Source organism: Tenrec ecaudatus, chromosome 18, assembly GCF_050624435.1.
Source record: "Tenrec ecaudatus isolate mTenEca1 chromosome 18, mTenEca1.hap1, whole genome shotgun sequence".
Lineage (NCBI taxonomy): Eukaryota > Metazoa > Chordata > Mammalia > Afrosoricida > Tenrecidae > Tenrec > Tenrec ecaudatus.
Window position 1 is genome coordinate 14623106 of NC_134547.1, and position 13071 is coordinate 14636176.

General features: G+C 48.6%; 1 protein-coding gene and 1 pseudogene across 5 annotated transcripts in view; both read right to left on the reverse strand.

The window, feature by feature from the left end:
* The window catches only part of IGSF23 (immunoglobulin superfamily member 23), a 110903-nt gene that overhangs the window by 52768 nt on the left and 45064 nt on the right, over window positions 1–13071 (reverse strand). The gene's annotated exons all lie outside the window — the stretch shown is intronic.
* LOC142432798 (U2 spliceosomal RNA) lies at window positions 7891–8027 on the reverse strand (annotated as a pseudogene).

Sequence of the window (13071 nt, forward strand, 5' to 3'; positions counted from 1 at the left end):
AGGCCCCGGACCTCCAACCTATCGGTGAGTAGTTCACAGCTGAACTGTTTGCACCACCCTGGGACTCCGGAGCTCCTGTATTTGACAATTATTCTCTACACCCAAACCACGGACGAGATGTCTCTCTCTCTCTTTCTCTCTCTGCTAAGTGGTCTTGGCTAAAGGGGAGGCTACAGGACGGGTGGCTTTGAATGGGACCAGCTAAGGATTTCTTCCTCCATGCATTGTACATCAAGAAAACATCCCAGCCCAGTCCAGATCAAGTCCATAAACCTGCTATTACCCCATATGTCAATTCCAGTTCATAAACTCCTCTTTAGACTCATGTAGTCATGCAATGATGCCGAATGCAGGAAGATCACAGGCCAGCAGGTGGAAAGTCTTGTGGATCCAGTGGTGGTGGAAGCATCTCAGGCCTGGTGCGGGTTTCCATGTGGCTCCTCCAGCTCCAGGGCTCTGGCTCCATCAGCGTAGCTCCTGTGGCTTGTCAGCAGGAAGACGAAGTAGAGAGTGCCTCCCACAACCAGGGAGGAATGCAGGAGTGCCCAGAATCCCCAGGAGAAGGCCACGCCCATACTGAGGTCTCATTGGCTATGGCAATGATGGACAGGCTAGACTCCACTCCTTCGCAAATTGGCCGGAGATTATGTAACTGCCACAGTCACCACAAGTCAGTCAGAAACGACTTGATGGCAGTAGGCTTGAGCTTTTTGGCCTGTTAGCTCTGTGACCCCAGGGACGTCACTCACCCTCTCCGTTCCACTCCATTTCCTTATTTATCAAATGGCGCCATGAGTGTACTGACCTCGATGGCTACTGTGAACATTTCCAGTGCTTAGAAAAGAGGAAGCAGGAGGCTCTTGGCTGTGGCAAGGTGGTTTAAGTGCTTGGCTGCTAACCATCAGATCGGCGGTTTGGTCTCACCAGCCGCTGCCTGGGAGAACCATGCGGCAGTCTGCTTCTGTAAAGAGTTCCAGCCTTGGAAATCCTGTGGGGGCAGTTCCACGCTGCCCAATAGGGTGCTAGGGGTCAGAACCGATCCACGGTGGCCAGTGAGTAGAAGAGGAAAAGTTTAAATAACAAGGCCCGCCATTAGGACATAGTCCAGTAAGTACCCGCCGGCAAGAGGGGACTTCAGACTGTTCCTGGAGAAACGGAACTCGGTGTTTCCACAACCATTTTGAAGCCCCCTCGTATTCTCAGGACGCGGACAGTGAGCTGCAGTGCTTTGCCTCAGGGACTCAGATCTCATGGGTGATAGTCATTGCTGTTGGGTTTTTGTTTTTTTGAGCCAATTTGTTGTTTAGCTACAAGGTGACCTCAGGGGTTAGTTTCAGTGTGATTCGCTGTGTTGAGGATTCCTCCAGTTTTGACCAGTTCGGTAGACCTGAGTTCCCCCCTCCCTCCTTTCCCCCCCTCCCTCCTTTCCCCCCTCCCTCCTTCCCCCCTCCCTCCTTCCCCCCTCCCTCCTTTCCCTCCTCCCTCCTTTCCCCCCTCCCTCCTTTTCCCCCCTCCCTTCTTTCCCCCCTCCCTCCTTTCCCCCTCCCTCCTTTCCCCCCTCCCTCCTTTCCCCCCTCCCTCCACTCCAGTCTACTCCACTCCTTCTTTTCTTTCTTGGAATTCGAATCCTGTTGCAAATCGTCCTCCCAATCGATCAGGATCCATCTATTGTGGCTCTGTCAGAACGACCAGTTATCAGATGGTAGCGGGGCACCATCTAGTTCGTCTGGTCTCAGGGTAGTTTGTGTACATTCGTGTGGTTCGTGTACACTGCTGATGTATTCCACGTGTCTTTGGTTTCCTTCTTTCTCTGTTGCTCCAGGCGAGGAGAGCGACTCATAGTTGCATCTTAGATGGCTCCGCGCTCCCTCTGAAAGCCCCAGATGCTACACATCACACAGTAAGAGCTAACACAACCCTGTGAACTAAACCAAGGGCTTTCAAAAAGTCTGAGCGAGGATTTCTGAATCCCACGTCTCCACTGGCTTGTTGAAGCTTCCTTGGACTGTGACAGCTGACTGAGATGTCCCATGAGATGGTGATCCTTCTTTGGATCATGTTAACGAATGCTCTCCTCACAGATGGTGGCAAGCACTCCCTTGAAGGCGACTCTGTGCCCTTCATCTCCAGGTCCACCGCAGTCAACAGCTGGGCCCTGGAGTCAGGCAGTCTTCTGGACAGCCCCTCTTGTAGCTGATGTCTTTCTCTTGCCCCCTGCCCCCAGCTTCAGCCACGGCTTGCTGGGTGACACCTACTGCTGCCCAGCTGCCCATCACACTCATCCCAACTCAACCACTCGATGGGGACAGTATCACCTTGGCTGTCCAGGCCTTAGCTGAGGAGGGGCTCACATCCTTCCATTGGTTTCTGGGTAAAGGGCCCAGCAGACCGTAACCTACCGTCTGATCTCGGGAGGTGTGGCATTTGGCCCTGCCCACACAGGCTGAGAGACATTGAGCCCTCATGGGGCCTTGCATATCACTGCCCTCAACCTCACAGACGTAGGCCCCTACACCGTACGCAAGAGCACAGTGGACCTCAACTACCCAATGTGGAATGTCTGCTTGCCTGTGTGTGGTGAGCAGCAGCACCCTTTTGTCCAGCAACCAGAGGGCTCTTTCCAGCCTCTAATCTGACCACATTCCACTGGGGCTAAAGCCCTTCCCATAAATTGCCTACTTTGCCAGGAGACCAGAAGAACTGGATGGTGGCCTAGCTACTATTTTAAAAATTATTATCATTTTATTTTTAATGGTTTTATTAGGGGCTCATACAACTCTTATCACAATCTATACATACATAAATTGTGGAAAGCACATTTGTATATTCATTGTCCTCATCATTCTCAAAACATCTGCTCTCCACCTAAGTCCCAGGCAACAGCTCCTTATTTTCCCCCTCCCTCCCCGCTGACCCCCCTTCCTCATGAGCCCTTGATAATTTACAAATTATTATTTTGTCATATCTTGCACTGTCCGACATCTCCCTTTACCCACTTTTCTGTTGTCCGTCCCCCAAGGAGGAGGTTCTATGTAGATCCTTGTAATCGGTTCCCCCTTTCCATCCCACCCTCCCTCTACTCTCCAAGCATCGCCACTCTCACCACTAGTCCTGAAGGGATCATCCGCCCTGGATTCACTGCATTTCCAGTTCCTATCTGTCTGAGTGTACATCCTCTGGTCTAACTAGATTTGTAAGATAGAATTGGGATAATGATAGTGGGGTAGGAAGAAGCATTTAGGAACTAGAGGAAAGTTGTATGTTTCATCGTTGCTACATTGCACCCTGACTGGCTCATCTCCTCCCTGAGACCCTTCTGTAAGGGGATGTCAGTTGGCTTTGGGTCTCCACTCTGCACTCCCCCCTCATTTGCTATAACTTTTTGTTCTTTGATGCCTGATAACTGACCCCTTCAGCACCTCATGATCACACAAGCTGGTGTGCTTCTTCCTTGTGGGCTTTGTTGCTTCTGAGCTAGATGGCCACTTGTTTACCTTCAAGCCTTTAAGACCCCAGACGCTATATCTTTTGATAGCCGGGCACCATCAGCTTTCTTCACCACATTTGCTTATGCACCTGCTTTGTCTTCAGTGATTGTGTCAGTGAAGGTGAGCATCATAGAATGCCAATTTAATAGAACAAAGTATTCTTGCATTGAGGGAGTACTTGAATGGAGGCCCGATGTCCTTTTGCTACCTTAATACTAAACCTATAAATATATGCACATAGATCTACTTCCCCATCCTCATATATAAATATATTTACATATGTACATGCCTTTATTTAGACCTCTATAAATACCCTTTGCCTCCTAGCTCTTTCCTCTATTTCCTTTGACTTTCCTCGTGTCCCACTATCATGCTCAGTCTTCATTTGGGTTTCAGTAATTCCTCTTGGTTACATTACCCTTGATCACGCCCTACCAGGCCTCCCACACCCTCACCACTGATTTGGATCCCTTGTTGCCATCAGGTCATTTCTAACTCACAGAGCTCTTGTGAGTTTCTGAAGCTATACATCTTCATGGGAACAAAAACCTTCCTCTTTCTCCTACGAAGTCACTGGTGAATTCGAACGCTGATCTGTGGTTAGCAATCCAACACATAATCAACTACACCATCAGGGATCGTAACCTTGAGTACATCTCAGCTAAACTTATAGATCATCTCAATAACAGATGTGACATTGAATCCTAAAGGCCAGAGGAGTTGTGGGATGACATCAAGAACATCGTACATGAAGAAGCAAAAGATCATTTAAAAGGCAGGAAATACCAAAATGGATGTCAGAAGAGGCTCTAAAACTCACGTTTGAATGTACAGGAGCTAAAGTGAACAGAAAGACAAAGTAAGTAAAAGACCTGAGCAGAATTCAAAGGGCAGCTGGAGAAGTCAAATTAAAGTATTAGAATGAATCACGCAAGGATGGAACAGATTTCGCATATTCCAACCCAAAAGAGCTGAAGAAGACATTCAAGCCTCCAGTACCAATACTTGTACCCATTCCAAAGAAAAGTGACCCAACAGATTGCAGAAATAATTGAACAATAGCATTAATACCATGAAGTTTGGCGAAGATCCTTAAAAAAATGGTTGCAGCAGTCCACTGGAAAGTCCACTGCAGTTGGCCAAGAATGTGGGTGAGGGATGTTGCTGACATCAGATGGCTGAAGCACCAGAAGGACACTTAGTCACCGACCATGTACAGGCATTCAGCTGTGTGTTGTTGTTAGGCGCCATCAAGCCAGTTCCAACTCCTCACAGCCAGACCCACAACAGAATGAAGCACTGTCTGGTCCTTCAGCATCTTCACAGATGTCGTGGTTGAGCCCAGGGTTGTAAGCACTGTGTCAATCCATCTCATTGAGGGTTTTCGCTGTTTGGCTGTCCTTCTATTGTACCAAACAGGATGTCTGTGTTAGGGTTCTCTAAAGAAACCAAACCAGGACCCTTATGATTATAAATATATAAAAGGATAGAGTTCTACTGCAAAGGGGAATAAACGGCTAATTAGTCCACGCAGCAGTACAGAGGGCTCAGTTCAACTCACTTGGCAGAATTAATGTACTGAAGGTCCTCCAATTCACTCAGGCTGCCAGTCCAAAGTCAAGGAAGCAGAAAGTGGTGTCTGCCCTCAGGCAAGACAGGTAGGGTGGGGTAGCAACAGTCAGTAGGTGGGGAGCTTAGGGAAGCAGGCCTCAATGGACTCAACCTCAGGTAGTGTTGTGAAGCAGCTCTCTAGGAAGCCTCAAGCCTTGGCAACATGATCCAGGGGTTGGCTCGGCTCACAGGTAGTGCAGCACATGGTTGAGACAAAGAGCTAGCTCAAGCAGCAGCACTCTGATCTGATCATCAGGGAGGAAGAGAGAGATGGATGCTGCAGAAAGAACCATTAAAACCTGTGATGTGCTAGGGATGGAGTAGAAACAGGGAGCAGGGAGGGATAGGGAAATGAGGAGGACGAGAGGATGTGAAGGAGGAAGAAAGAGATGGTTTAACTATTTATGTAGAGGGTTTAACAGGATACTGTGATTGATTTCATTTCTTGAGATGAGCTGTGTAAATATATACAGTATGTTTCTTTCAAAAGCAAAATAAACATGAAATCCCTCCAGATTCCTTGTCCCTCCAACCCAAATAGTGTTCTGAGTAGACGTTTTTTTTTTGTTTTTTTTTTTTTTTTTAAGAAAGTAGGAAAAGTAAAACTGAAATGGACTTGGGTCTTTAGTGACAAACAAGTTCATCACAGACAAAGAAAACAAAACTGGCATATTCAGATAACACAACCCTGCTTGCTGAGAGTGAAGAGGACTTCAAGCAAATTATTAGTGGTTACCAGTGTGGAAAGGAAGAGAGTGTTTTTATTTGAGGGGTATTGAATGTATGTTAACAGTAGAGGAATAATTCACAAACCAAGAGAAATCATGGTTGTCCAACAGAAGAATGTAACCAATTACAAGATACACGTAAAATCGTTGAAGAGGCGAATGTCTTGTTTATCGTTTTTCTTTAAAAGATTTTTTTTATGGCAAATTAGGCAGAGGTTTAAATTACAGGTGTGCTCAACAGCGTGAGCAGTTTATCAGCCCTCCCACTATCTTGCCCTACCCACCCTCTTTTAAAAAACTCAAACCAACTTCACTGCCACCTCATCCATCAATGCCGACTCACAATGACCCTAGAGGACAGGGTAGGACAGCCCCTGGGGGGTTTCCGAGACAGAAACTCTTTATGGGAGTAGAAAGCCTTGTCTTCTTGAGGAGCTAGCTGCTGGTGGGGTCATACTTGCTGACCTTGCAAGAAAACAAGTCTATGAAGTAAGCTGACGCCATCTAATTTACCGCTGCACCCTGTGTGCCCATGCTGGCAGTCCCCACTCCATACCCAGCTCCCTGGTGGCACGCACCACTCCCTTAAACATGAGTGAGCCTAGTTCTGTATCATGTATCACACGTAGTGTCTGTCCCCCTCCCCTGCGCGTCCCCCGATTGTCACTCTATCACATGTACAGAGAGCTTTGTCTCCTTGATGAAGTGCCCCAAGCGCCCCAAGCAGCACCTGCCACCCATTGTGCTTCTTGTTCACTGACCCCATGCCCAGAAGAGCTAAGTGCTGCTCCATGGCCAGTTGCAGACTGAACAGGTGTGACCAATAGGATTTGCATGGATAGGTTTCCAGGAGCAAATCACCAGACCTTTCTTCCTGGTCTGTCCCGGTTGGGACCCCAAACACCAAACTCATTGCCATCGAGTCATTGCTGACTCAAAGTGACCCTTTATGGGTCCCCGAGACTGTAGCTGTTTACAGGAATAGAAAGCCCAGTCTTTCTCCCATGGAGCTGCTGCTGGGTTAGAACTGCCAACCATGTGGATCGCAGCCCAATTAGTAACCACCACAGCACCAGGTACGTTCCACGTTGCCTCCACCGACAGAGGAGTGATGGTGATGGTTACAGATGAAGTGCATTGGCAGACACGGAAGCCAGCTCCCCTGATGGTAGGAAATCTGACGCTGTGCCTGCCCAGCACCCGCCCTCATTGTCACTGTGTCCCATTGGCTCTGTTCTGACCCCTCTCAGCCCTCTATGACAGAGCTGAACAGCCCTCTAAGTTTCCTAGGCTGTAATTCCTACCAGAGCAGTTCACCAGGTCATTTCTCCCAAAGAGCTGCTGGTGGGTTCGAACCGCTTACCTTTAGGTTAGCAACCAAGCATGTAACCACTGAGCCACCAGGGTTCCTTCCCCTGGCACATAAAAAGCATCACAAGCCAAACCCACTGCCACGGAGTCTATTCTGACTCACAGCGACCCTATAAGACTGGGTAGAACTGCCCCTGTGAGTTTCTGAGACTGTCACTCTTGCCAGGAGTAGAAAGTCTCTGCTTTCCCCCGAGGAGCAACTGGTGATTTTGAACTGTGATCTTGTGGTTAGCTGCCCAGTGAGTAGCCACTGCACCTCCAAGGGCTCCCACCTCCCCCTGCTTGGCAGGTAAACCAAACCAAACTCACTAACATCGGGTCGATGCCTACTGACAGTGACCCTATAAGACAGGATAGAACTGCGCCTGTGACTTTCCTAGATGGTCGCTTATAGGAGTAGAAAGCCCTGTCTTTCTCCCGGGGAGTGGCTGGTGGTTTCCAACTGCTGACCTTGAGGTTAGCAGCCCACCACAGAACCATCACACAACCAGCGCGCTTAGAGAAGTGGTTCTCAACCTGTGGGTCACAACCCCTTTGGGGGGTGGTGTCGAATGACCCTTTCACAGGGGTCGCCTAAGACCATTGGAAAACACATATTTCCCATGATTTTAGGAACTGAGACACCACTCCTCTATCCATCTCCAGGCAGGCCCACCCACATGCAGATATACCTACCTACGATTACCCGTTGTGAAGACTGTTACCCATGCTACATCATGCTTCAAGACAAAATTTCATTGAGCTGTCATTAGAAATAAATATTTTACAATATATAAACTGATAAGAACAGATACTACACTTGATCTTCGCCAAAAGGCCGAGAAGCGATTCACAATATGAAATTACATATTGTTTTGTGAGGAATCACAATGCTTTAATTATGCTCCATTTGTAACAATGAAAATACATCCTGAATACCAGATATTTACATGACGATTCATAGCAGTAGCAAAATGACAGTGATGAAGTAGCCACAAAAATAATTTTATGGCTGGGGCATCACCACCACATGAGGAACTGTATGAGAGGGTCTCGGCATCAGGAAGGTTGAGAACCACTGTCTTAGAGCACCATGAATGTTTGCTGTGTGGGCTGTGGGAGCAGCTCTGGGGAGGCAGTGGGAGTTGGGAAGCCCCATTGAGGAAAAGGGCGGATGCCGAGTGCCATGAAAACTAGAGAGCTTTTATGGCGAGTTAATGTACAAACTGGCCATCACCAGGCTCAGAAGACGCTGAATCATGTGACCCAGGGAGAAGCCGGTGCTGGGAGTTTATAGGAGAGATGACTGAGAACTGCTGTCACCAGTCAGTGATCGGTTGACGTTGAGGTAAGGGTTACAAAGCTGGATGGAAGTACATCACACTGTTAGGAGAGTCCAAACATGGCTAATGCTGTTTGCAGGGAGGACAGAGGCATCCTGGTGGTGCTGTTGGTTGTGTACTGGGCTGCTGACTCCAAGGCATGCGGCTCAAGCCCACTCACCTCTCTCCCAGGGAGGCACAGGTGGCTTTCTGCCTCCGCAAAGACTTAGAACAGCGGTTCTCAAGCTGTGGGTCGCGGCCCCTTTGGGAGTTGAACCACCCTTTCATAGGGATCGCCCGATTCATAACAGTAGCAAAATGGCAGTGATGAAGAAGCAATGAAAGTAATCTAATGAGCACTGTAGGACAGGGTTGAGGCATTAGGAAGGCTGAGAACCGCTGACTTAGAATCTCAGACCCTATTGCAGGGTCATGATGCGTTGGAATCCACCCACTGGATTCTTTGGGCAGCAGCAGGAGGACCGGTGTCATTTTCAAGCTTGTCTTAGGTAGCAAGTATTTCTTTGAGAATTGCTTTTGACCCAGTTTTTCTGCGGAGAGTATACTCTAAATCGGGGGTGTCAAACTGGCAGCCTGAGAGCCCCAGAGGTAATTATTTGTGGCCCACGAGGCTCTGAAATAAAATGAAAATACAAAAATATTGTTAGGAAGAAAATAGCACTTAGGGGAGACGAGTAAAATCACAAAATCAAAGTTGCTCATTTTAATTGCCTTTGACACCCCTACTCTAAATCAAGCAAGAAGAATCACAGTGTTTTATTTGTTTGTTTGTTTTTTTTAATGCTGGGTAATTTTCTCAGGGCATGGTGGGGGAGTTCCAGGATCAGCCAGCTGTGTTTGCCACGCAGAGGTTATGTTTTATACAAAAAAAAAAAAAATGGAGTTTTAACCCCAGCCCTTAGTATAGTCACCCCCTCACGCTGGGAAACCTAAGTTAATTTGGGGGTGCTCATATGCAGATGGGGCCCCGGTGGCATAGTAGTTATGTGTTGGGTTGCCACCCGCATGGTCAGCCGTTGGAAACCACTAACCACTCCGAGGGAGAAAGACGAGGCTTTCTACTCCTGTAGACAGTGACCGTCTCAGAAGTCCACAGGGGCGGTTCTGCCCTGTCCTCTAGGGTCACTATGAGTCGGAATGGACCTGATGACAGTGAATAGTCAGAAGTCAGTCGGGGACCTGGCACGAGAAGGCATCGTCTTGAGCCAGCGTACACAGCGGGCACAGGGCAGGTGAGGTGGAGGAGGCTGGGCAGCCCTTGGTTTATCCCCCCACCCATGGAAATAACGTGGAAGTTTTGCCCCAGGGAGTGGCCCAGAAAGTCCCCTCCTTTGTTGAGGCAGGAAAAAGAGGAACTTGCCCCAATGAGACAGGGAAATAATGGGTCCCTGGAGAAAAACTTTCCATATTTTAAACAGATGTTTGAAAGGCAGAGCGCAGAAAGGCGGGGAGTCCTTGTGAAATGGAGAAACACCAGGAGGGACCCCTCGCCCTGGCAGAGCAGAACCTTCAGCCAGATAGACCTAGGCAGTGGTGGGAGTCTGATGGTCTGCCCCAGTTCGGCGGAAGCGAGACCTAATGTTTGCTGTTGTGGAGTTCGGTGAGGTGGGTGCTAAAATGGCAGGGTTCTCTCTCAGGTGGGCATCTGGGGCCGCCCGGTGTGGAAAGCACAAATGTACAGTCTGTAGTCTTTGTTAACGTTCATCTGCGCAGCAGTGTAACGTTCATTCCGCCCAAAGGCATAAAAAAGGAGACGGAGCTGTGCTTGTGATATGTGCTTATTCATGTCGGGCAACTCATTGTACTTTTGGTGAAATACTGCTTTTTATTTCCTCGTGTCTGTTGCCTCTGTAAACAGACATGGCACGTACAGAGCAAACGTGCCAAACAACCAGAGGGTGACACACCGTCCTTCGCTTCGGGATTGCGTCACGCCCCAAATGCCCCCGAGACATTAGGAGTGAAGTATGCCATTCCTGAGTATTCCGAGAGTTGAAGGGACTGGCAGAACATTTAGGCAGAAACAGAAAGGGATTTTTCAAGGATGAATATAATATATTCAGAGAAGTGAGTCATCTAGCTGTTACAGATGTATCACACACAATGGCGATTGTCTAAATGGTCTACCTCTAAAGCAGTGGTTCTCAACCTCCCTAATGCCGCGACCCTTTAATACAGTTCTTTATGCCGTGGTGACCCTCCAACCTAAAATTATTTTCATTGCTACTTCATCACTGTGATTTTGCTACTGTTACGAATCGGGTGAGGAAGGGGATCCTATGCCTACAATGAACAGATGGTTCAGGGTCAATTACACTGCTGGTGATATTCCGATAAAAGCAAACAATAGTCCAAGAGAGGATGCCAATCAAGAAGCAATATGGAAACATCTTAAATACATGTTTTATTGCTTTTTTTGTCAGGTATTCTGTAATCGTTTTTCATGAATGTCTTAAAACTCTTACAACATCATCTGGTTTTATGGACCTCGTGCAGTGTTCTTATTTAAGTATTAACTATAAGAAATAATCAACTACCTTTCATCACTATAGCATTTTTTTTATACTTGAAGCTGTCCTTGGGGCAGCGAACTGGTGGTTCAGTTATTTGAATCCCACCATTGGTCACACACACACCCAGGCACACCATCGCACCCTGCTCCTGGGATGCTAACGGAAGGAGATGAACCTGACAACTGTCTTTCAGAAAGAGCCAGTTCTGGCCCAGTCCTCCTGATTGGCAGTACAACCTCGGAGAACGCGGGCAGGTGCAACATCCCAGAATAAGTCCTGCTAACTCCACTAGGAGAACCATTGTACTCACCCCCCTATTAGCAGAGCCCAGCCTATTCCAGACAGGCCTCACCCCCCCCCCCCCATGAATTTTACTAACTATGCGTGAGACTCGTGGCATTGAAAGATGATTACACGCTGCACGCTCCTTCGTTGGGAGGCAAGGGTTAGCATCGCACAGCCTCCCTTGTCTCCATCCGCAACACCAAGGTGCTTCTTCTTTTGACTAAACCTTGGCTCCTGTGGAAACGGTCTCCCTCAATCATTTTTAAATCAAAGGCAAGAACCCTCCTTTGTAGTGTTGCCCCTGGTGACCCGAGGGTCACTTGAGAGAAAAGGTCTAGCCCCTACAGCTTTGAGAAATCTATGGCTCAGTTGTCTTGGGTGATGAGAGAAGGAACAGGAAGGGCAGAAGGGCAGAGGTGAGGGGCCTGAGCAGAGGCAATGGGAGGGAAGTCTGACGGGAGAGACGGCTGGGTGCTGACACGGCCCAGGACTCCAGGGAAGAGCTAAGTGGCTGAGGTTCACTTTGAAGACCCGGTATTTCAATTCCCTCACTCACTACCATGGGGTCAATTGTGGCTCACAGCAGCCCTAGGTGACAGAGCAGAACGGCCCGGACAGGTTTCTGAGGCTGTAAATCCCAATGGAAGCAGAGAGCCTCCTCTTTCTCCCTCAGAACGGCTGGTGGATTTGAACGACGGACCTCACAGCTAGCAGCACAACTCATAACCCACGCCACCACCAGGGATCTTAGTGCCGCTATAACTGAAACACCAAACAGAAATTTATTCTCTCAAGGTTTAGGAGGTGAGAGGGCTAAACTCAGGGCCCTGGTTCAGAGGGAGGGTGCTCTTTGGGTGCCCTGTGGCAAAGCTCTGGTCTCTTGTTTCTTGAGCATTCTTCTCAGTTTTCCTTGGCCATCTGCACAGGGCCTCCATCTTTCCCTCACGCATTCTCCCTTAATCACCCCACACACTGAATACAGCCTCCTAACAAACACAAGACCCAGCCTCTACGCTTGTCTAACATGCAATCGTGTCCGGATCCAAACTCGTGGTCCTCTGCTACTTGCGGTAGTCCCGCCTCCGAGCGCGACGGGTAGATCTGCTGCCAATCACGGTGGTTGTAGTGCTTTCTTTGATTTCCTATCATCTATCACCAGGTAGATCTGCTCCACAAGACCTCTTTCAAGCACTGAAAAGCAAGGCTATTACTTTGAAGACTAAGGTGTGCCTGACCCAAGCCATGCCACTCTCCATCGCCTCCGATGCATGCGAAAGTTGGACATTGAATAAGGAAGACCGAAGGAGAATCGATGCATTTGAATTGCGGTGCTGTGGAAGACGATGGAATGTACCATGGACAGCAGCGAGGACAAACCAATCTGTCGAGGAAGAAGTACGGCCAGCGTGCTCCTTAGAAGCAAGGATGGAAAGACTTCGTCTTACATACCCTGGGCCAGCCGAAGGCCCCAGTCTACACAGGACCATGCCATTAGGAGAGGGCAGTCCAACATGTAACTCTCTACACCCACCAGGGCTCCTTTGGTCTTGCACATAGAGCATGAAAAAAAACAAACCCTACAACCCCAAACTCTCATATATTGACCTTTTGTGTGGCAGTTACATAACCTGTCAACTTGTGAATGGGGCGGAGTCTAGCCTGTCAATCAAGTCATAGCCAATGAGGCCTCTCGGTGTGGGCATAGCTTTCTGAGGACTCTGGGAACTCCTGTTTTCCTCGCCGGGATGAGATG